At 37.7% G+C, this 16,208-nt stretch overlaps 1 non-coding gene and 1 pseudogene across 1 annotated transcript; one reads left to right on the top strand and one right to left on the bottom strand.

Moving 5' to 3' along the window:
- Positions 1-281: 281 nt before the first annotated feature.
- On the top strand, positions 282-386 carry LOC131757930 (U6 spliceosomal RNA). Its single transcript, XR_009336074.1, has one exon. It is a non-coding gene; the product is annotated as a U6 spliceosomal RNA (small nuclear RNA).
- Positions 387-8,580: 8,194 nt separating this feature from the next.
- On the bottom strand, positions 8,581-8,987 carry LOC131757719 (mitochondrial intermembrane space import and assembly protein 40 pseudogene; annotated as a pseudogene).
- Positions 8,988-16,208: the final 7,221 nt, after the last annotated feature.

Raw genomic sequence — 16,208 nt, forward strand, 5'->3', positions numbered from 1 at the left:
TTCTCCTCTTCCTGGTTTTCTGCCAGTTTGGGGTGGGGGGAATGGTTGAAAGCAGTACAGTTGGTTAAGTCTGGTCTATTAAAACGTCCTGGAGGGGTTCATGCCTCCAGCTGTTGGCAGCTCTTCTTAGAATGGGAGGTGCTTGATGTGTCTTTGCTTTCTGCTCCAGGTCTTGGTCGCCAATTTTGAGACAACAGAATTAGTATCATTGACACCCCACTGCACGTGGGACGAGAGATCCACATCATCTACCCTATCCATACTTTAAAGAGTTAAGTTGGGTGCTTGCTTCGGCAGCACATATACTAAAATTGGGACGCCGCAGAGGATTAGCATGGCCCCTGCGCAAGGATGACCCAAAAATTCGTGAAGCGTTCCACATTTTTTTACAATGGAATATTACTCAGCCATAAAGAGGAACAAAGTAGTACCATTTGTAGAGGCGTGGATGGACCTAGAGTCTGTCATACAGAGTGAAGTAAGTCAGAAAGAGAAGAACAAATATTGTATAATATCGCTTATATGTGGAATCTAGAAAAATGGTACAGATGACCTTACTGGCAAAGCAGAAGCAGAGTCACAGATGTAGAGCACAAACTTATGGTTACCAAGGAGGGGAAGGGGGCACTTGGGATGAATTGGGAGACTGGGATTGACATATATACACTAATATGTATAAAATAGATAACTAATAAGATAACTAATAACTGCTGTATTAAAAAAACTCTGCCTTTATATTATTTAGTCATTTTAGTAAACAATTTACCATACTTATGGTATGTCATATGTGAATTTTAGATATTTTTTCCCCAAATAGCATCTGTTAATTTACCATCATAGAAATAGGCTTAACTATTGTGAAAAATGCAAATGGTAAAAAAGGTACATTAAATGTCCACCCCTCTTTTTTTAACCTAAAGCAGATGTTACCCTGGAAGGGTGCCAGGGGCAAATTAACATATGAAGTGGTAAGGACGGTGTCTCTGCTCTGACCACACACCCAGAAATACCCCTGGAATGTCCATCACCATGACATCTTGGCCGAGTCAAGGGGGTAACTCACATTATCAGTGGGGGTGGAAGTTCTCTTCCTGAAACGATCAGAATTAATGCCCTTGCTTACAGAGGCAGATGTAGAGAATGGACTTGAGGACACAGGGCGGGAGGCAGGGTAAGCTGGGACAACGTGAGAGAGTGGCATGGATATATATACACTACCAAATGTAAAATGGATGGCTAGTGGGAAGCAGCCGCATAGCACAGGGAGATCAGCTCGGTGTTTTGTGACCACCTAGAAGGGTGGGGTAGGGAGGGTGGGAGGGAGACGCAAGAGGGAGGGGATATGGGGATATATGTATATGTATAGCTGATTCACTTTGTTATACAGCAGAAACTAACACACCATTGTAAAGCAATTATACTCCAATAAAGATGTTAAAAAAAATTAATGCCTTTCTTTATCCTCTTTATTCTCTGCTCTGTCCTGGGGTCCCATTTCTGAAGCTCCTGCAGTGGCTTCAATTGCAATGTTGATATGTTCCCTTCCTTGGCCACAGACCCCAGTGTTTTGCCCTCCAACCTGTGCAGTTGACACAGATGTGTGATTTCATAGCTTCCTCATGGCCCTCAGTCATGAAGAGAAGAGTACCCTCTTCTCATCAGGGGTACTTTTCTTTGATTTCTTCTTTCAGGTTTTCATGCCTTCCCAGCTCAGATCAAGCTTGAGACACGTTACCCAGCACTTGAACTGAAAGGAAACAGCATAGCTGCAAAACTACATCTGAAATCGTTTATTCTTCGTAACCACTAGTTGGGGGTACCTCCTGACGCTCGCACTTTCAAGTGGGGCTCATATTCAAAATACATATTTAATGGCCAGTTGTCTTGGGCACCATGATGGAATGGGGAACTGACCAACTGGTAGGGTCAAACCAGTGCATACAGGCTGAATATCAGATTGGACAGGGGTCCCAAACAGGCAGGCCTCTGGGCCATGTTGCTGGTAGATTAGTTTTGTTGGGTGTGCTGAGTGGTTCTGAAATCTGTTTCTGAGCCTAGGTACGCACTAGGCACTGTTTCTGATCTAGGCACACACGCTCCCATTTTCAGTCTGCTATCGTCTCATGTCTTAGAGCTTGCTGGCTTTGTTTTTTGTTTGTTTGTTTGCTTTGTTTTGTTTTTTAAAATGCCTTACTATATTTTTAATTTAAAATTTTTTTCATTTTAACAGTTTTTAATGAAAGTTATCTAAAAGATTATTTCTGCATCTTCTCAATTGTTTCTTCCTTATTTTTGCCCTTTTCCTTTCCTACTTGGCAAGATTTGACTTTACGCTCAAGGATCTTTTGTTGGTCTTTGCCCAGTTTAGGTTAGTGATAACCTCCTTTCTGGGGTGAACACTCGCACGCTCAGTTGTGCCATCAGCCTTCTCCTGCTGCACCTGTATGGTGTAGATGACATATTTCTTCCTGGAAGCCTGGACTACTTTGCCAATTTGCTGCCCTTTGTAGCGCCCTCGCACAACTTGAACTTCATCCTTTTGGATGGGCATGAATCAAACATTGTACTTCTGCCTCAGCTCTTTGGAAAGAGGGGAAGACGTATATGTATATGTATAACTGATTCACTTTGCTGTACAGCAGAAGCTAACACAGCATTGTAAATCAACTATACTCCAATAAAAAGTAATTAAAAAAATAAAATAATGAAAACTGTGCAGTATAAAAAAATATAGTAAGATCTCTGGCTTTGTTGATTTATCTTACTGTTGCTTCCTGGAAAGCATCTGCCTGTGCTACACTCTTTTCAAACCTTTCTTTGTGGTCCCGTCTCTGTCCAGGGGCTATTCACTCCAATTTGTCTCTTAAAAGATCTAAGATTGTCATTGCTTGGATAGGCCCTCCTACATGTGGGAACTCCTCTGGTTGCTGGGCCTAAATTTCCACAGAGGTGGGCACCCCATTCTGGATCTGAGCTACATCAATATTGCAGCTACTCATTAAACTATAATTGACTTGGAAATGAGAGACTAAACATAGAAACAGACAATGGCCAGACCCTGTATAAAAATAGAACTCTGACCCACAACCTACAGCAACCTGCCAAGGAAACCAACCCTTTCATTGACAATAAATAGTCCAGGAAGCCAGCCTGCCATAAGTCAGACTTGTTAGAATTCAGACTACTATCTCTAATAACATTCTAAGAAGCTAAACAGTAACTTCCATAACAGCCGGCCCCAAATGGGCAGGATTTGATTAAAAGCTGACAGCTTCCCAAATTTTTGTCCCCACTTCCAACTTAGGACCAACTAGAGAAAAACAAATATGCACCCCTAACCAATCACATAAGATACCTTGCTATGAGTTATCTCTCCTCCAGCTTCCCCAAGCCCACAGCCTCCAATCAGGGTACATGTGAAGCCTCCCTTTTTTGTACAATCAAGCTTTCCTACTCCTCTGCCTGACTTTGCATCTTGGCAAAGATGCAAGTGACAGTGGCTGACTCATTTCTTATCCGGGTTCTGAATAAATAGCCTTTGATTTTTCCCATTTGGTTGGTCTTTGTTTATTTCCACAGAAACAAAGTCAATTCTAACTATTTAGATATAATAATAATAAAGGCCTTCAGTAAAATTTAAGTAAGTTACAGTAGAGAGGGAAAATAAGAATTTTTTGTATTCCGTAAAAGTTTAAGGTGGGCGGGGTGGAGGGAGGAGAATGTTCCCTTTAGCATCTTTTGAATCTCTTGGGTTCAATTTTCTGATTTTTCCTACTACCACATAAATTTGTAACAAAACAGCCGACCATAAAATGTTGAACTTTGTTACTTTTAAGCTGAAAATTTTTTTGAAGCTTAAGGCAGTTATTTCTGCAAAAGATGACTTTTGGGTTTATTAATTAAAAAGAAGGCAGAGAGTATTTGAAATATTATCATCTGGGGGACTGTACTACATTTATAAATACAGTCTCACCACAATTAAGAGAAATTGAAAAGAGTTTGAAATATGGTGATAGCTTAAAACTGAAAATAATTCTTTTTAACATGAATAATGTTTTATAACCTAATAAAAATCAAAGTAGAAGAAAAATCCTGGGCATTTTAATTATGAGAAATCACATGTATTCTGGGAAATTAGAAACATAACCCACATATTCGTACTTCAGAATCCTCATTCTAGAAATTCTTTCCCTGGAGATTTTCCAAAGAACTGGATTCCATGAGCTGGCTTCTTTTCAGAACCCAGTAAACAGAGCTCAGTAAGAGGCATACCTGATTTTGAGTCCAAGTTTAGCAACAATATATTTCACATTTAAACTGAGATGCAGAGTAGAAATTCAGTCTTTGGACATTGTTTCCCTTATGTTTGTTCCTTTAAAAATATAGATTTTTCTTCTATACTCTAGACAGAGGCAGAGGAGAGAATACCCTTGTAATTTTTTCACTTTCTAGTAACCCCTTTAAAATTAACTGTAGTATCAGTTGTATACATACACATTACTCATATTATGATTTAAATCTTAAATCCTTCAGAGAATTCCCCAAGTACTCTCTTTCTGGGTGTCTCCAGTGGTTGGTGTGCTTTGAAGAAAAGGACATCAAATGTGTTCAATTAGCACTTGTTGACAAATTGACTCAACCAATGTTAAACCGATGTTAAATTCACCTCAATTTGGAAGATGTGCTGAAACAATAACAGTCATTTGTTAACACTTGTTTTGTATTATCTCACTCCACCTCCATGTTTTCTGTAATGAATTCACATGGACTGCCTGTCTTTTGATTTCTTAATTATTCACTCTCCTCCTTGTGTAAAATGAGAATGTCTTGTACTCACTCAGGTTTTTAAGAATTAGAAGAACCTGCAGTGTTCCCCCAAATTTACCCTTCGTTTGTGGGCATGACACTCCTCTACTTTTCACAAACTTTCCTGTGCACAGGGGTCACCTGGAGGGCTTGTTAAAACTTGGAGTACTAGTCCCCACCCTAGAGCTTCTGAGTCCATAGGTCTGGGATGGGCCCCAAGAACCTGCATGTTTAACTGGTTCCCAGGCGATGCTGCCATTTCCTGTCTCAGGACCACACGTTGAGATCTACTGCTATGATACCATGTGCAAGAAGTAAGAATTCGGCTCTGTGTGTGTGTGTGTGTGTGTGTGTATGTGTGTGTCAGAGGTGGTGGCACTGGTGGTGGTGGAGGTGGTAGTAGGGGTACCGTTTGACCAGGGCAGAGTATGGACATAGGAAAGCTTGCAGGTGTAGATCATTGTGAGAAAGCTGTGGAGTGTTCTGGAATGAGCCCAGGTCCCAAGGTGTGAGAGGGGAATTGAGAAAGAGAAAGCCTGATGTATTCCTGACCGCTGGATGCTTCTCCCATTTGGATTTCATTGGAATGAAACTCCTAAACGGTTTAAGCACCAGAGGGGCTGCTAAATTGTCATGTCTCAGACACACATACAATATTGGTATCTGCAGTTTATGCTCTCAGAATACATATTAAAACTCTGTGGGGTGGTGGAGTAGCTAAATATTTGTACATTTGACTGCACACAGACACTACTGATGTTTCCTTATTCTTCTGTTTTGTCTCAAGAAATCTGAGTCAGATGGTGTAATTGGTTGTGAAGCTTAATCCCATCATCATAGTCATTCACCTGCTTAAAGATGGGCGTGTGTATGGATGATTTAGCGAGTCTAGTAATCTGTTTATTCTCTCCCAAATGGTAAAGACAAGAAGCTCTTCACAGATTGCTGGATGGCTCCAGTTATTATGAATTCTTATAAAGACACGGAAAACAGGCAAATGTTAGTTCAGCAGAATAACAATACACATTGCTATTTGGATCATTCTTGCGTAGTATAAAATTGCAAGTGATTTCAGGTTCTGAAAGGACTTTATAAGCCTCAGGTCTCAACGTTCAGATTTTAATGGCACATTGTCTTTTTCATTTCAACTTTGTTTAAAATATTTTATTACGGAAAATTTCAAACATATCCAGAATTAGAGGGAAGCATATCGTGATGGTACTATCACCCAGCCACAATAATTATCAATATTTTGCCAATTGTGTTTAACCAGTCTGCACTCTTGGGCCACAGTAATTTTACTTATAAATACCTCATTTCTAACAGATAAAGGCTTTAGAACAATATAACCACAAGAGTATTATCACACCTAACAAAATTATTATTTGAAATATTATTCCAATCCATGTTCAAATTTCTTCAATTGTCTCAAAATTTGTTAATTGTCCTATTTGTTCAATCAGGACCCAAACAAGGTCCTTTATAGAATTTGGTTGATTTATCTCTTATATCTCTATTATCATTTAACAGTTTCCTCTCCTTTTTTTTTTTTTTACCAAGACATTTATTTATTGAAGAGATGAGTCATTTTTCCTGTTGATTTCCTACATCCTGGGCTGTTTTGGTTATATCTCTGTGGTATTGTTTAACTTGTTTCTACAGACCCATATTTCTTGTTAACTTGTAGCTGAGTCTAAAACATGAAATTTAGGCTTAATTATGCTGGGGGAGGCAAGAACATTTCACAGGCAGTGTGGGTACTTGCTATTGTGTCACATCAAGAGGGATGTATTACCTGTTTGTCCCACTTTTAGTGACGTTAAGATTGATCAGTGGGATTTAGGTGTCAACATTTTCCTAATGGTCTTAGCAGCCGTTGATGATTATTGTATAGATCCATTATTTCACTGGGTTTGCAAAATGACATTTTTCTAAGTCAATCGTTCTTTCTGAATTAGTTGGACTTCTTTATCTGGTTAATATGAAAAACAGTTTATAAAGGAGAGACAAGATAAATGCTTGATTCTGTACCTTAATCTAATTTCAGAATAATGAGCCAAGCAATATATATATACACATATATTTTTATTTATTTAATTAAAGTATAGTTGATGTGCAATATTATATGTTATAGGTGTATAATATAATGATTCACAATTTTAAAGGTTATACTTCATTTATAGTTATTATAAAGTATTGGCTATACTTCATGTATTGTACAATATATCCTTGTAGCTTATTTTATACATAGTAGTTTGTACCTCTTAATCCCATACCCTTATATAGTCCTTCCTTCTCCTCACTGGTAACCACTAGTTTGTTCCCTGCATCTGTGAGTCTGCTTCTTTTTTGTTATATCAATAGTTCATTTTTTACTTTCCACTTATAAGTGATATCATACAGTATTTGTCTTTATCTGACTAATTTCATTTAGCATAATACCCTCCAACTCATCCATATTATTGCACATGGCAAAATTTTATTCTTTTTTATGGCTGAGTAGTATTCCATTGTTTATGTGTACCACATCTTCTTAATCCATTCCTCTGTCAATGGACACTTAGGTTACTTCCACATCTTGGCAATTGTAAATAACGCTGCTATGAACATTGGGGTGCATGTATCTTTTTGAATTAGTGTTTTCAGTTTTTGTTTTTGTTTTTGTTTTTTGGATATATACCCAGGAGTGGAATTGCTGCGTCATATGGTAGGTCTGTTTTTAGTTTTTTGAGAAACCTCCATACTGTTTTCCACAATGGCTGCACCAATTTACATTCTCACCAACAATGTATGTGAGTTCCCTTTTTCCACATTCTTGCCAACATTTGTTTTTTGTGTTCTTTTTGATGATAGCCATTCTGGCAGTGTGAGGTGATATCTCATTGTGGTTTTGATTTTTATTCCCCTGATGATTAACCATGTTGAGCATCTTTTCATGTGCTTGTTGGCCATTTGTATATCTTCCTGGGAAAAATGTCTATTTATGGTTCTGTCCATTTTTTTTTTCAGGTAAAAATTATGTTTTCCTTTTAATTGACACAGTTTCCTCTCTCAGTGCTACTTTGGTAATGATTAGGTCCCCACCTTTCAAGAACATTGCATCTGAACAGGCTGAGACAGAGCCAGTGTGAACACAGGCCCCCAACCAGGGCTTTTGGAATAACAAGAAGAGCAAAAACCAGCCTTTCTCTTCACTTACAAAGGGAGTCACTCAGAGGGTCCAAAGCTCTGCTTTCCAAACTAGAAAACCTGGAGCTCAATGCAGAACTGGAAACCAAAATGTATCAGAAATGAAGCATAGTGCTTCCTCAGATACTCAAGGTCTGATCATCCCTCCTCTTCTACAAGAAATAGTCCCACTCCAACATTTTTAAAGAAAGATGTTTTGTTTCTGTTTCACTTTCCAACTGGGTGTAAAATCTACTAAAAGGGATACAATGAATCAAAATAAATCAACTTACTCACAAGAGACACTCCCAGATAATGATTTTTGGTTGCTGAGATTGTTCAGCATATTATTTCAAAGTGGCAAAATTCAGGACAATCTGAGAAAAGAATTCAAAAGCAGCAGCTACATTTGCTGATATGTCCATGTGAGACACACATACACACAACCCCAGTTTTCAGTGTATATGTCAAGGGGCCAAGACCCCGATCAGCACAATAAGTTATTTTGTACATTTCAGCGCACAGAAAGACAGAAGGAAAGACACTTTCTCAGAGAGGTTCATATTGCTCTGAAGAAGGCTGGAGCCCAGCACCCCAGAGCCATCATTACCTGGACCCCTCCTCTTCTATGGTTGCAGTGGCCTCAGAGGCAGCTGTTTCCTCTAAACGATCCCCTGGCTTCTCCTCCTCCTTCTCAAAATAGAGGTCCGGGTACTTCTGCACGCACCCTTGCATGGCCCGGAACTGGTCTACACAGTCTGACATCTTGACATCCTCCATGCTGTAGAGGAAGCAGGAAAAGGCCACCTTGAAAAGTTTCCCACACGGACCACTGGCCATCCACCCAAGGCATGGTCAGTTCCAGTTGATGTCTCCATTTGGCAGGATCAGTCTCTTCTCCTCGTACAGGTCATTGGGGTCATTGGCTACCAGCTCAAATTTGCTTGGAGTTTCATCATCTTCTTTGGTGACAAATATGATTCAATCTTCCCTTCCTGCTGGCAGTAGATCATGGTGCAGGCTGGTGCTTCGACCACACAGCAATGGCGGTGGTGGCCTCCAGGTTCTGTCCATTTTAAAATCAGGTTGTTTTTTGTTTTTTTTTTTTTGATATTGAGTTGTATGAGCTATTTATATATTTTTGATATTAACCTCTTCTTGGTAATATCATTTGCAAGTATTTTCTCCCATTTAGTAGGCTGTTTTTTCGTTTTGTTGATGGTTTCCTTTTCTGTGCAAGAACTTTTAAGTTTAATTAGGTCCAATTTATTTATTTTCGCTTTTGTTTCCTTTGCCTTAGGAGAGAGGTCCAAAAAAATATTGCTATGATTTATGTCAAAAAATGTTCTGCCTATGTTGTCTTCTAGGAATTTTATGGTTTCAGGTCTTATATTTAGGTCTTTAAACCATTTTGAGTCTATTTTTGTATATGGTGTGAGGAAATGTTCTAATTTCATTCTTTTACATGTATTTGTCTGGTTTTCTCAGCACCATTCCTTGAAGAGTCTGTCTTTTCTCTATTTTATGTTATTGTCTCTTTTGCCGCAGATTAATTGACAATATGAGCATACTTTTATTTCTGGGATCTCTATTCTGTTCCATTGATCTATGTGTCTGTTTTTGTGACAGTAACATGCTGTTTTGATTACTGTAGCTTTGTAGTATAGTCTGAAGTCAAGGATCATGATACCTCCAGTTGTGTTCTTTTTTCTCAAGATTGCTTTGGCAATTCAGGGTCTTTTGTGTTTCCATATATATTTTAGGATTATTTGTCCTAGTTCTGTGAAAAATGTCATGGGTATTTTGATAGGTATTGTGTTATTTTTGTAGATTGCTTTGGTTAGTGTGGACACTAACAATATCAATTCTTCCAATAAATGAATATGGCTATTTTTCCATTTCTTTGGATCATCTTCAATTTCCTTCATCAATGTTTTATAGTTTTCAGAGTTAAGGTCTTCCATCTCCTTGGTACATTTATTCCCAGGTATTTTATTCTTTTTGGTGTGATTTTAAATGGGATTGTTTCTTGCTTTCTCTTTATGATTGTTCATTATTAGTGTATAGAAAAGCAATAGCTTTCTATTTATTAATCTTGTATCCTAAAACTTTACTGAATTCATTTATTAGTTCTAATAGTCCTTTGGTGTAAATTTTAGGGTTTTCTACATATAGTATCATGTCATCTGTAAATAGTGATAGTTTTACTTCTTCCCTTCCAATTTGGATGCCTTTTACTTCTTTTTCTAGTCTGATTGCTGTGACTAAGACTTCCAATACTATGTTAAATAGAACTGGTGAGAGTGGGCATGTGTGTTTTGTTCTTGACTTTGGATAAAAAGCTTTCAGCTTTTCATTGTTGAGTATGATGTTAGCTGTGCATTTGTCATAAATGGCCTTTATTATTTTGATATATGTTCCCTCTATATCAACTTTGATAAGAGTTTTTATCATGAATGGATGTTGAATTTTTCTGCATCTATTGAGAAGATCATGTGAGTTTTATCCTTCCTCTTGTTAATGTGGTGTATCACACTGATTGATTTGTGACTGTTGATCCATTCTTATATCCCTAGAATGAATCCCACTTGATCATGGTGCATAATCCTTTTTATATATTGTTGAATTTGGTTTGCTAATGTTTTGTTGAAGATTTTTGTGTCTACATTTGTCAGACATATTGGCCAGTAATTTTCTTTTTGTGTAGTGTCTTTGTTTGATTTTGGTATTATGCTAATGGTGGCCTTGTAGAATGAATTTGGGAGTGTTACCTCTTCTTCAATTTTTTGCAATATTTTGAGAAGGATAGGTATTAGCTATTCTCTACATGTTTGTTAGAATTCCCCTGTGAATCTGTCCACTCCTGGACTTTTGTTTGCTGGGAGTTTTTATTATTATTATTATTATTGTTATAAATTCAATTTCACTGCTAGTTTTTGGTTTGTTCAAGTTGTCTATTTCTTCCTGATTCATTCTTGGAAGGTTGTATGTTTCTAGAAATTAGTCCATTTCTTCTAGGTTGACCAGTTCGTTGGCATACAGCTGTTTGTAATATTCTTTTATGATTTTTTTTTTGTATCTCTGTGATACCAGTTGTTATTTCTCCTCTTTCATTTCTCATTTTGTGTATCTGTGTCCTCTCCTTTTTTCTTGATGACTTTAGCTAAAAGTTTATTAAATTTGTTTATCTTTTCAAAAAAACAGCTCCTGACTTTATCTTTTCTATTTTTTCTAGTCTCTAATTTATTTCCTCTCTGATCGTTATTATTTCCTTCTTTATGCTTACTTTGTACTTTATTTGTTCTTCTTTTTCTAATTCCTTTAGATGGTAAGTTAGGTTGTTTGATATTTTTCTTGTTTCTTAGGGGCAGGCCTCTATCCCTGTAAACTTCCCTCTTAGAATTGCTTTTGCTATGTTTCATAGGTTTTGGAAAGTTGTGTTTCCATTTTTATTTGCCTCAAGGTACTTTCTGATTTTATCTTTGATTTCTTCATTGAGGAGTTTTTAGTAACATGTTTAGTCTCTTCATTTTGTGTTTTTCCCATTCTTCTTCTTGTAATTGATTTCTAGTTTCATACTGCTGTGATTGGAAAAAATGCTTGATATAATTTCTATCCTCTTAAATTTGTTGAGACTTGTTTTGTGACCTAACATGTGATCTATCCTAGAGAGCACCCCACATGTATTTGAAAAGAATGTGTATTCTGCTGTTTTTGGATGGAATGTCCTATAGATATATATTAAGTTCAACTGAACTAATGTGTCATTTAAAACTACTATTTCTTTGTTGATTTTTCTGTTGGATGATTTGTCCATTGATGTAAGTGAGGTGTTAAAGTCCCCTACTAATATTGTAATATTGTCAATTTCTCCCTTTATGTCTGTTAATATTTGCTCTATATATTTACATACTTCTGTATTATATTTATATACTTCTGTATTATGTGTATATTTGTTACTGAGTGTTATATCCTCTTCCTTTATTGGTCCCTTTATCATTATATAATGCCCTTCTTTGTCTTTCGTTACAAAATTCACTTTAAAGTCTGTTTTGCCTGATATGGTATTGCAACCCCCGCTTTCTTGTCATTTCCATTTGCATGAAATATCTTATTCCATTCCTTCATTTTCAGTCTGTATGTGTCTTTAGCTCTGAAGAGGGTCTTATGTAAGCAGTATATAGGTAGGTCTTGTTTCTTTTTTTTTTTTAAATCCAATTAGCCAGCCTATGCCTTTGATTGGATCATTTAGTCCACTAGCATTTAAAGTAATTATTGGTAGGTATGTACTTATTGCCATTTTGTTACTTGTTTTCTGATTCCCATCTCAATTTTAAGAGGATTGTTCTTAAGCTCAGTATATAACTGCTTTCATACCATTTTGGTTATTTTTAAAATAATGTACTTAGAACTAAAATGTGCTTCTTATAGAAAATTTAGAGAATAAAGACTCACATAAAGATGAAAATGAAAACCTGTATTCTCCCCTCTCATAAGTACCCTTTAAACCTTTTGTTGAGTTTCCTTCTATTTTTTTTTCTCTTAGGTACATCATTAAACTTCCATGGTCTGCCATTATAATCACACCCTCACATGTAGTCTCAACCCCTCTACTACTCTCACCTTCATCACACATGTCTAGTAAAACTTCAACCCCCCATCTTCTCTGCACCTGTGTCTGAGCAGCTGAATGTTACCAGAGAATATATAACTGAATTGATGTTTCCTTAATTTGATTATCTAAAATCACAACTTGCACATACTATGACCCAGAAACCCACTTATATTTCCCAGAATGATTTTATGTGTTCTCCTCAAACCACCCACAACTCCTCCCTATTTTACCCTCACTCAGCTGTTGACCTTGCCTCATACTTAAGTGAAATAAAAGCCTTCAGATGATAACTCTAAAATTCCTATTGCAAACTTAACAAAGACTACCCTCATCAGCAGTTATCTTCACTTTTTCCCTTCTGTCATTATGGAGAGCCCTTTCTTCATCTTAGCCACTTCCAGGCCCTCCCCTTATCCTATGGATCCAGTGCTCTTTGACTTTTAAAAACACTTCACTTTTGTTATCCACTCTCCTTTTATCAAATTTTCCATTCTTTACCAGATCAGTTTTGTAACCATATTCTAATTTTCCAACTTTATCTTAGAAACAACACCAAAAACAAACAATCAAACCTTAGTTCCATGGCTCCCTGAAGATTGATTTAACTCATTTCCCCATTATCCTGCATAACCAAACTTCTGAAGAGTTGTTAAATGTATTGGTTCCACCTCCTTAACTTTTCTTTAATCCATTCTAATATGGTTTCTACATTGCCCCACAACTGTACTGAAATTTCTTGTCTCAGGATCACTGACAATCGTCACACAGCCATTTGCAATCTACACTTCTCTGTCCTCTTATCCACCCTTTGAGCATTTGATGGGATTGGCCATTTACTTCCTGAAACACTTTCTTCTCTTGGCTATCATTACACTATTGTTTCCTAGTTTTCCAAATGCACTGGCTTATTACATCAGTTTCCTTTTCCAGCTGGCTCCTACGCCTCCTCTGAAGTATTGGCAGTCCTCTGGTTTAAGTTGTGGATCCTCTTCTCTTCTTTTGCTTTTTCTCCCTGAGTGATCCTATTAATTCCCAGTCTTTAAAAAATCAGTATGACTCAAGACTCCAAAGTTTATATCTCCAACCTAGATAATTTTTTTTCTGAGCACCATATACAATTTTGCTTACCTGATATCTCAACCTGTATGTCTTACAGACACTTAAATCATATACATCTAAGGTAAAACTTCTCATTTCTCTTCTGCAACTGAATCCCTCCCCTATCTGTTCTATCCCAATAAATGGCACCATTATCCTTTAGTTGCTCAATTCAGAAACCTGAGTCAGTCCTGATTTTCTTTTCCCATAACCCTTATCCAAAGCATTGGTAACTTCATTTGATTCTACTCCCCAAAATATCTTGACTCTGTCTTTTCTCCATCTTCTTGGCTCCTGGTCATAGCCCATCCTTCACAGACTATGTTGACATCTCTTTGATGGTCTCTCTGATTCCACATTTGCTCCTCTACAATCCATTTCCACATCACAAGCAAGAGTGATCATCTTCTAGAACATAAATTAAACATTCCTTAAAAACTGTAAGTGGCTTTTCATTATACTTGTAACAAATTCAAACTCTTTACAAGAGCTGGATGGCTTTATAGATCTACCTCATTTGTCTCTGCTGATCTCTCCAACCTAAGGCTGCACTACTCCATCACTACACCAAAGTCACTCTTTTTCAAACACATGCGAATCTTTCCCACCTCAGGATGTTCATACATGCTGTTCCCTCTGTTCTTTTCTCTCTACTGTTGCCTTGTATGACTTCTTGTCTGTTGGAAATCAGCTTAAATATTGTATTTTCTGCAGATGCCTTTTCTGGCCAATCTAACTAAAGTAGGTAGAATTTCTATTCCATCCATCTGTGAGTGAAGTGATCTGAATATCTCTCAAATGCCAATTTTTAATCTTTTCTCAGAAAACAGTTTCTTCCCCTATTAGTGATATAAATCCCAGTGATCTATTCTTGGAAAAGCCAACTTAAATATGAAATACTGACTGTGATATGATGACAGTTGCATGACAATAGACTTGGATTCAAATTTGAATTTGGACTTGTTACTGTTAAAATCAGCTCTTTCCTCTTCTGTTTCTTAATTAGCAGATAGATGATAAATCATAAAGAATGGGGCTTCCCTGGTGGCGCAGTGGTTGAAAGTCTGCCTGCCGATGCAGGGGACACGGGTTCGTGCCCGGGTCTGGGAGGATCCCACATGCCGCGGAGCCGCTGGGCCCGTGAGCCATGGCCATTGAGCCTGCACTTCCGGAGCCTGTGCTCCGCAACGGGAGAGGCCACAACAGTGAGAGGCCCGTGTACCGCAAAAAAAAAAAAAAAAAAAAAAGTTACCCAATACACCTACCATACTACCTGGACATTCTCTACCTAAGTGATTTACTCAAGAAAACTGAGAGGCCACTGCAAAAAAAAAAAAAAAAAAAAAGAATGAAATAAAGGGGAGATATAGTACAGTTGCTGAATGATAAGACAGCCTCGTAAGACTTCTTGCATTTAAGGGCAGAAGGATCATGAAGGAGAGGGGCAAACATTCCTTAAATGCTCGCTCTGTATTAGGCACTATACTAGATACTTAACTAACTGTTCTGACTTTAGGGCACTGTTGGCCAAAGCCAGGGACTACTAACTCATAACATTTTAGAATTGGAATCTCACAGATCATTTACTATGTAATGAACGTGCCCATTATGAGATTCCTCTAGTAACACATGATCTAGTGCTTTCCCAGTCTACCCTTGAACTCCCTACTTCCCACTACAGCTCATTCCATGGTTAATAATTCGAATTACCAGAAAGTTTTAGCTTAATGGCATATAAATCTGTCTCCATGTAACTTCCACTCACTATTCCTGTTTCCATCCCCTGCAGCCAGACAGAGTGAGGTGTCTCAGTCCACCCCATGAATCTTCCAGGTATTAGAAGTTGGCCATCAGGTCGCCCTCAGGGCTCCTCCAGGCCAAATGTTATCAGTTGGGTTTGGACTTAGAGTTAGTGTGACTTGAGGCTGATTGGCCACAACCAGGATTCCTGCAGACTTCCTCCCTTCATTTTTCCCTGTGCCTCTGGGCCAAGTGTGCATAGCTGAGATCATTTCACAGCCCCTTCTCTCTAAATAATGACTTCTTTAGGCATAAGGCTGCTCCTATTATTAATATCCATAGAATACCTGTTCTTTAAATGTCAGCATAGTACTTGTGCTATATGTATATTAACTTTAATCCACACAGTATCCTTGGATGGTAGGTACTAGTATGAAACATATGAAATTGTCATTTGTATAGTTTAAAAATGGTTGAATATCAGCAACTTCAAATGGTGCATTTATTATTAATCCGATTTTATAGATGAGAAAAGCAGAGCCTTGGACATGTGATATATCTTGTTCAAGGCCACAAAGCCAAGAGCAGGGTGAGGTCTACCCCTACGTCAGTCCAGCTCAAGAGGTGGTTCATTTGCTGCATGTGTTGCTTCTTTATGTATCACCTTGCCATAGCAGAAGGTAGGATTCAAGGTAAAGACAAAGAGGCCACAGTCTTTTGTAATGCAGCATGGCGGAGTGGAAAGGAAACATTTGAGATAGCTGTATATTTGCTAAATACG

Source organism: Kogia breviceps, chromosome 5 (genome assembly GCF_026419965.1).
Source record: "Kogia breviceps isolate mKogBre1 chromosome 5, mKogBre1 haplotype 1, whole genome shotgun sequence".
Taxonomy (NCBI): domain Eukaryota; kingdom Metazoa; phylum Chordata; class Mammalia; order Artiodactyla; family Physeteridae; genus Kogia; species Kogia breviceps.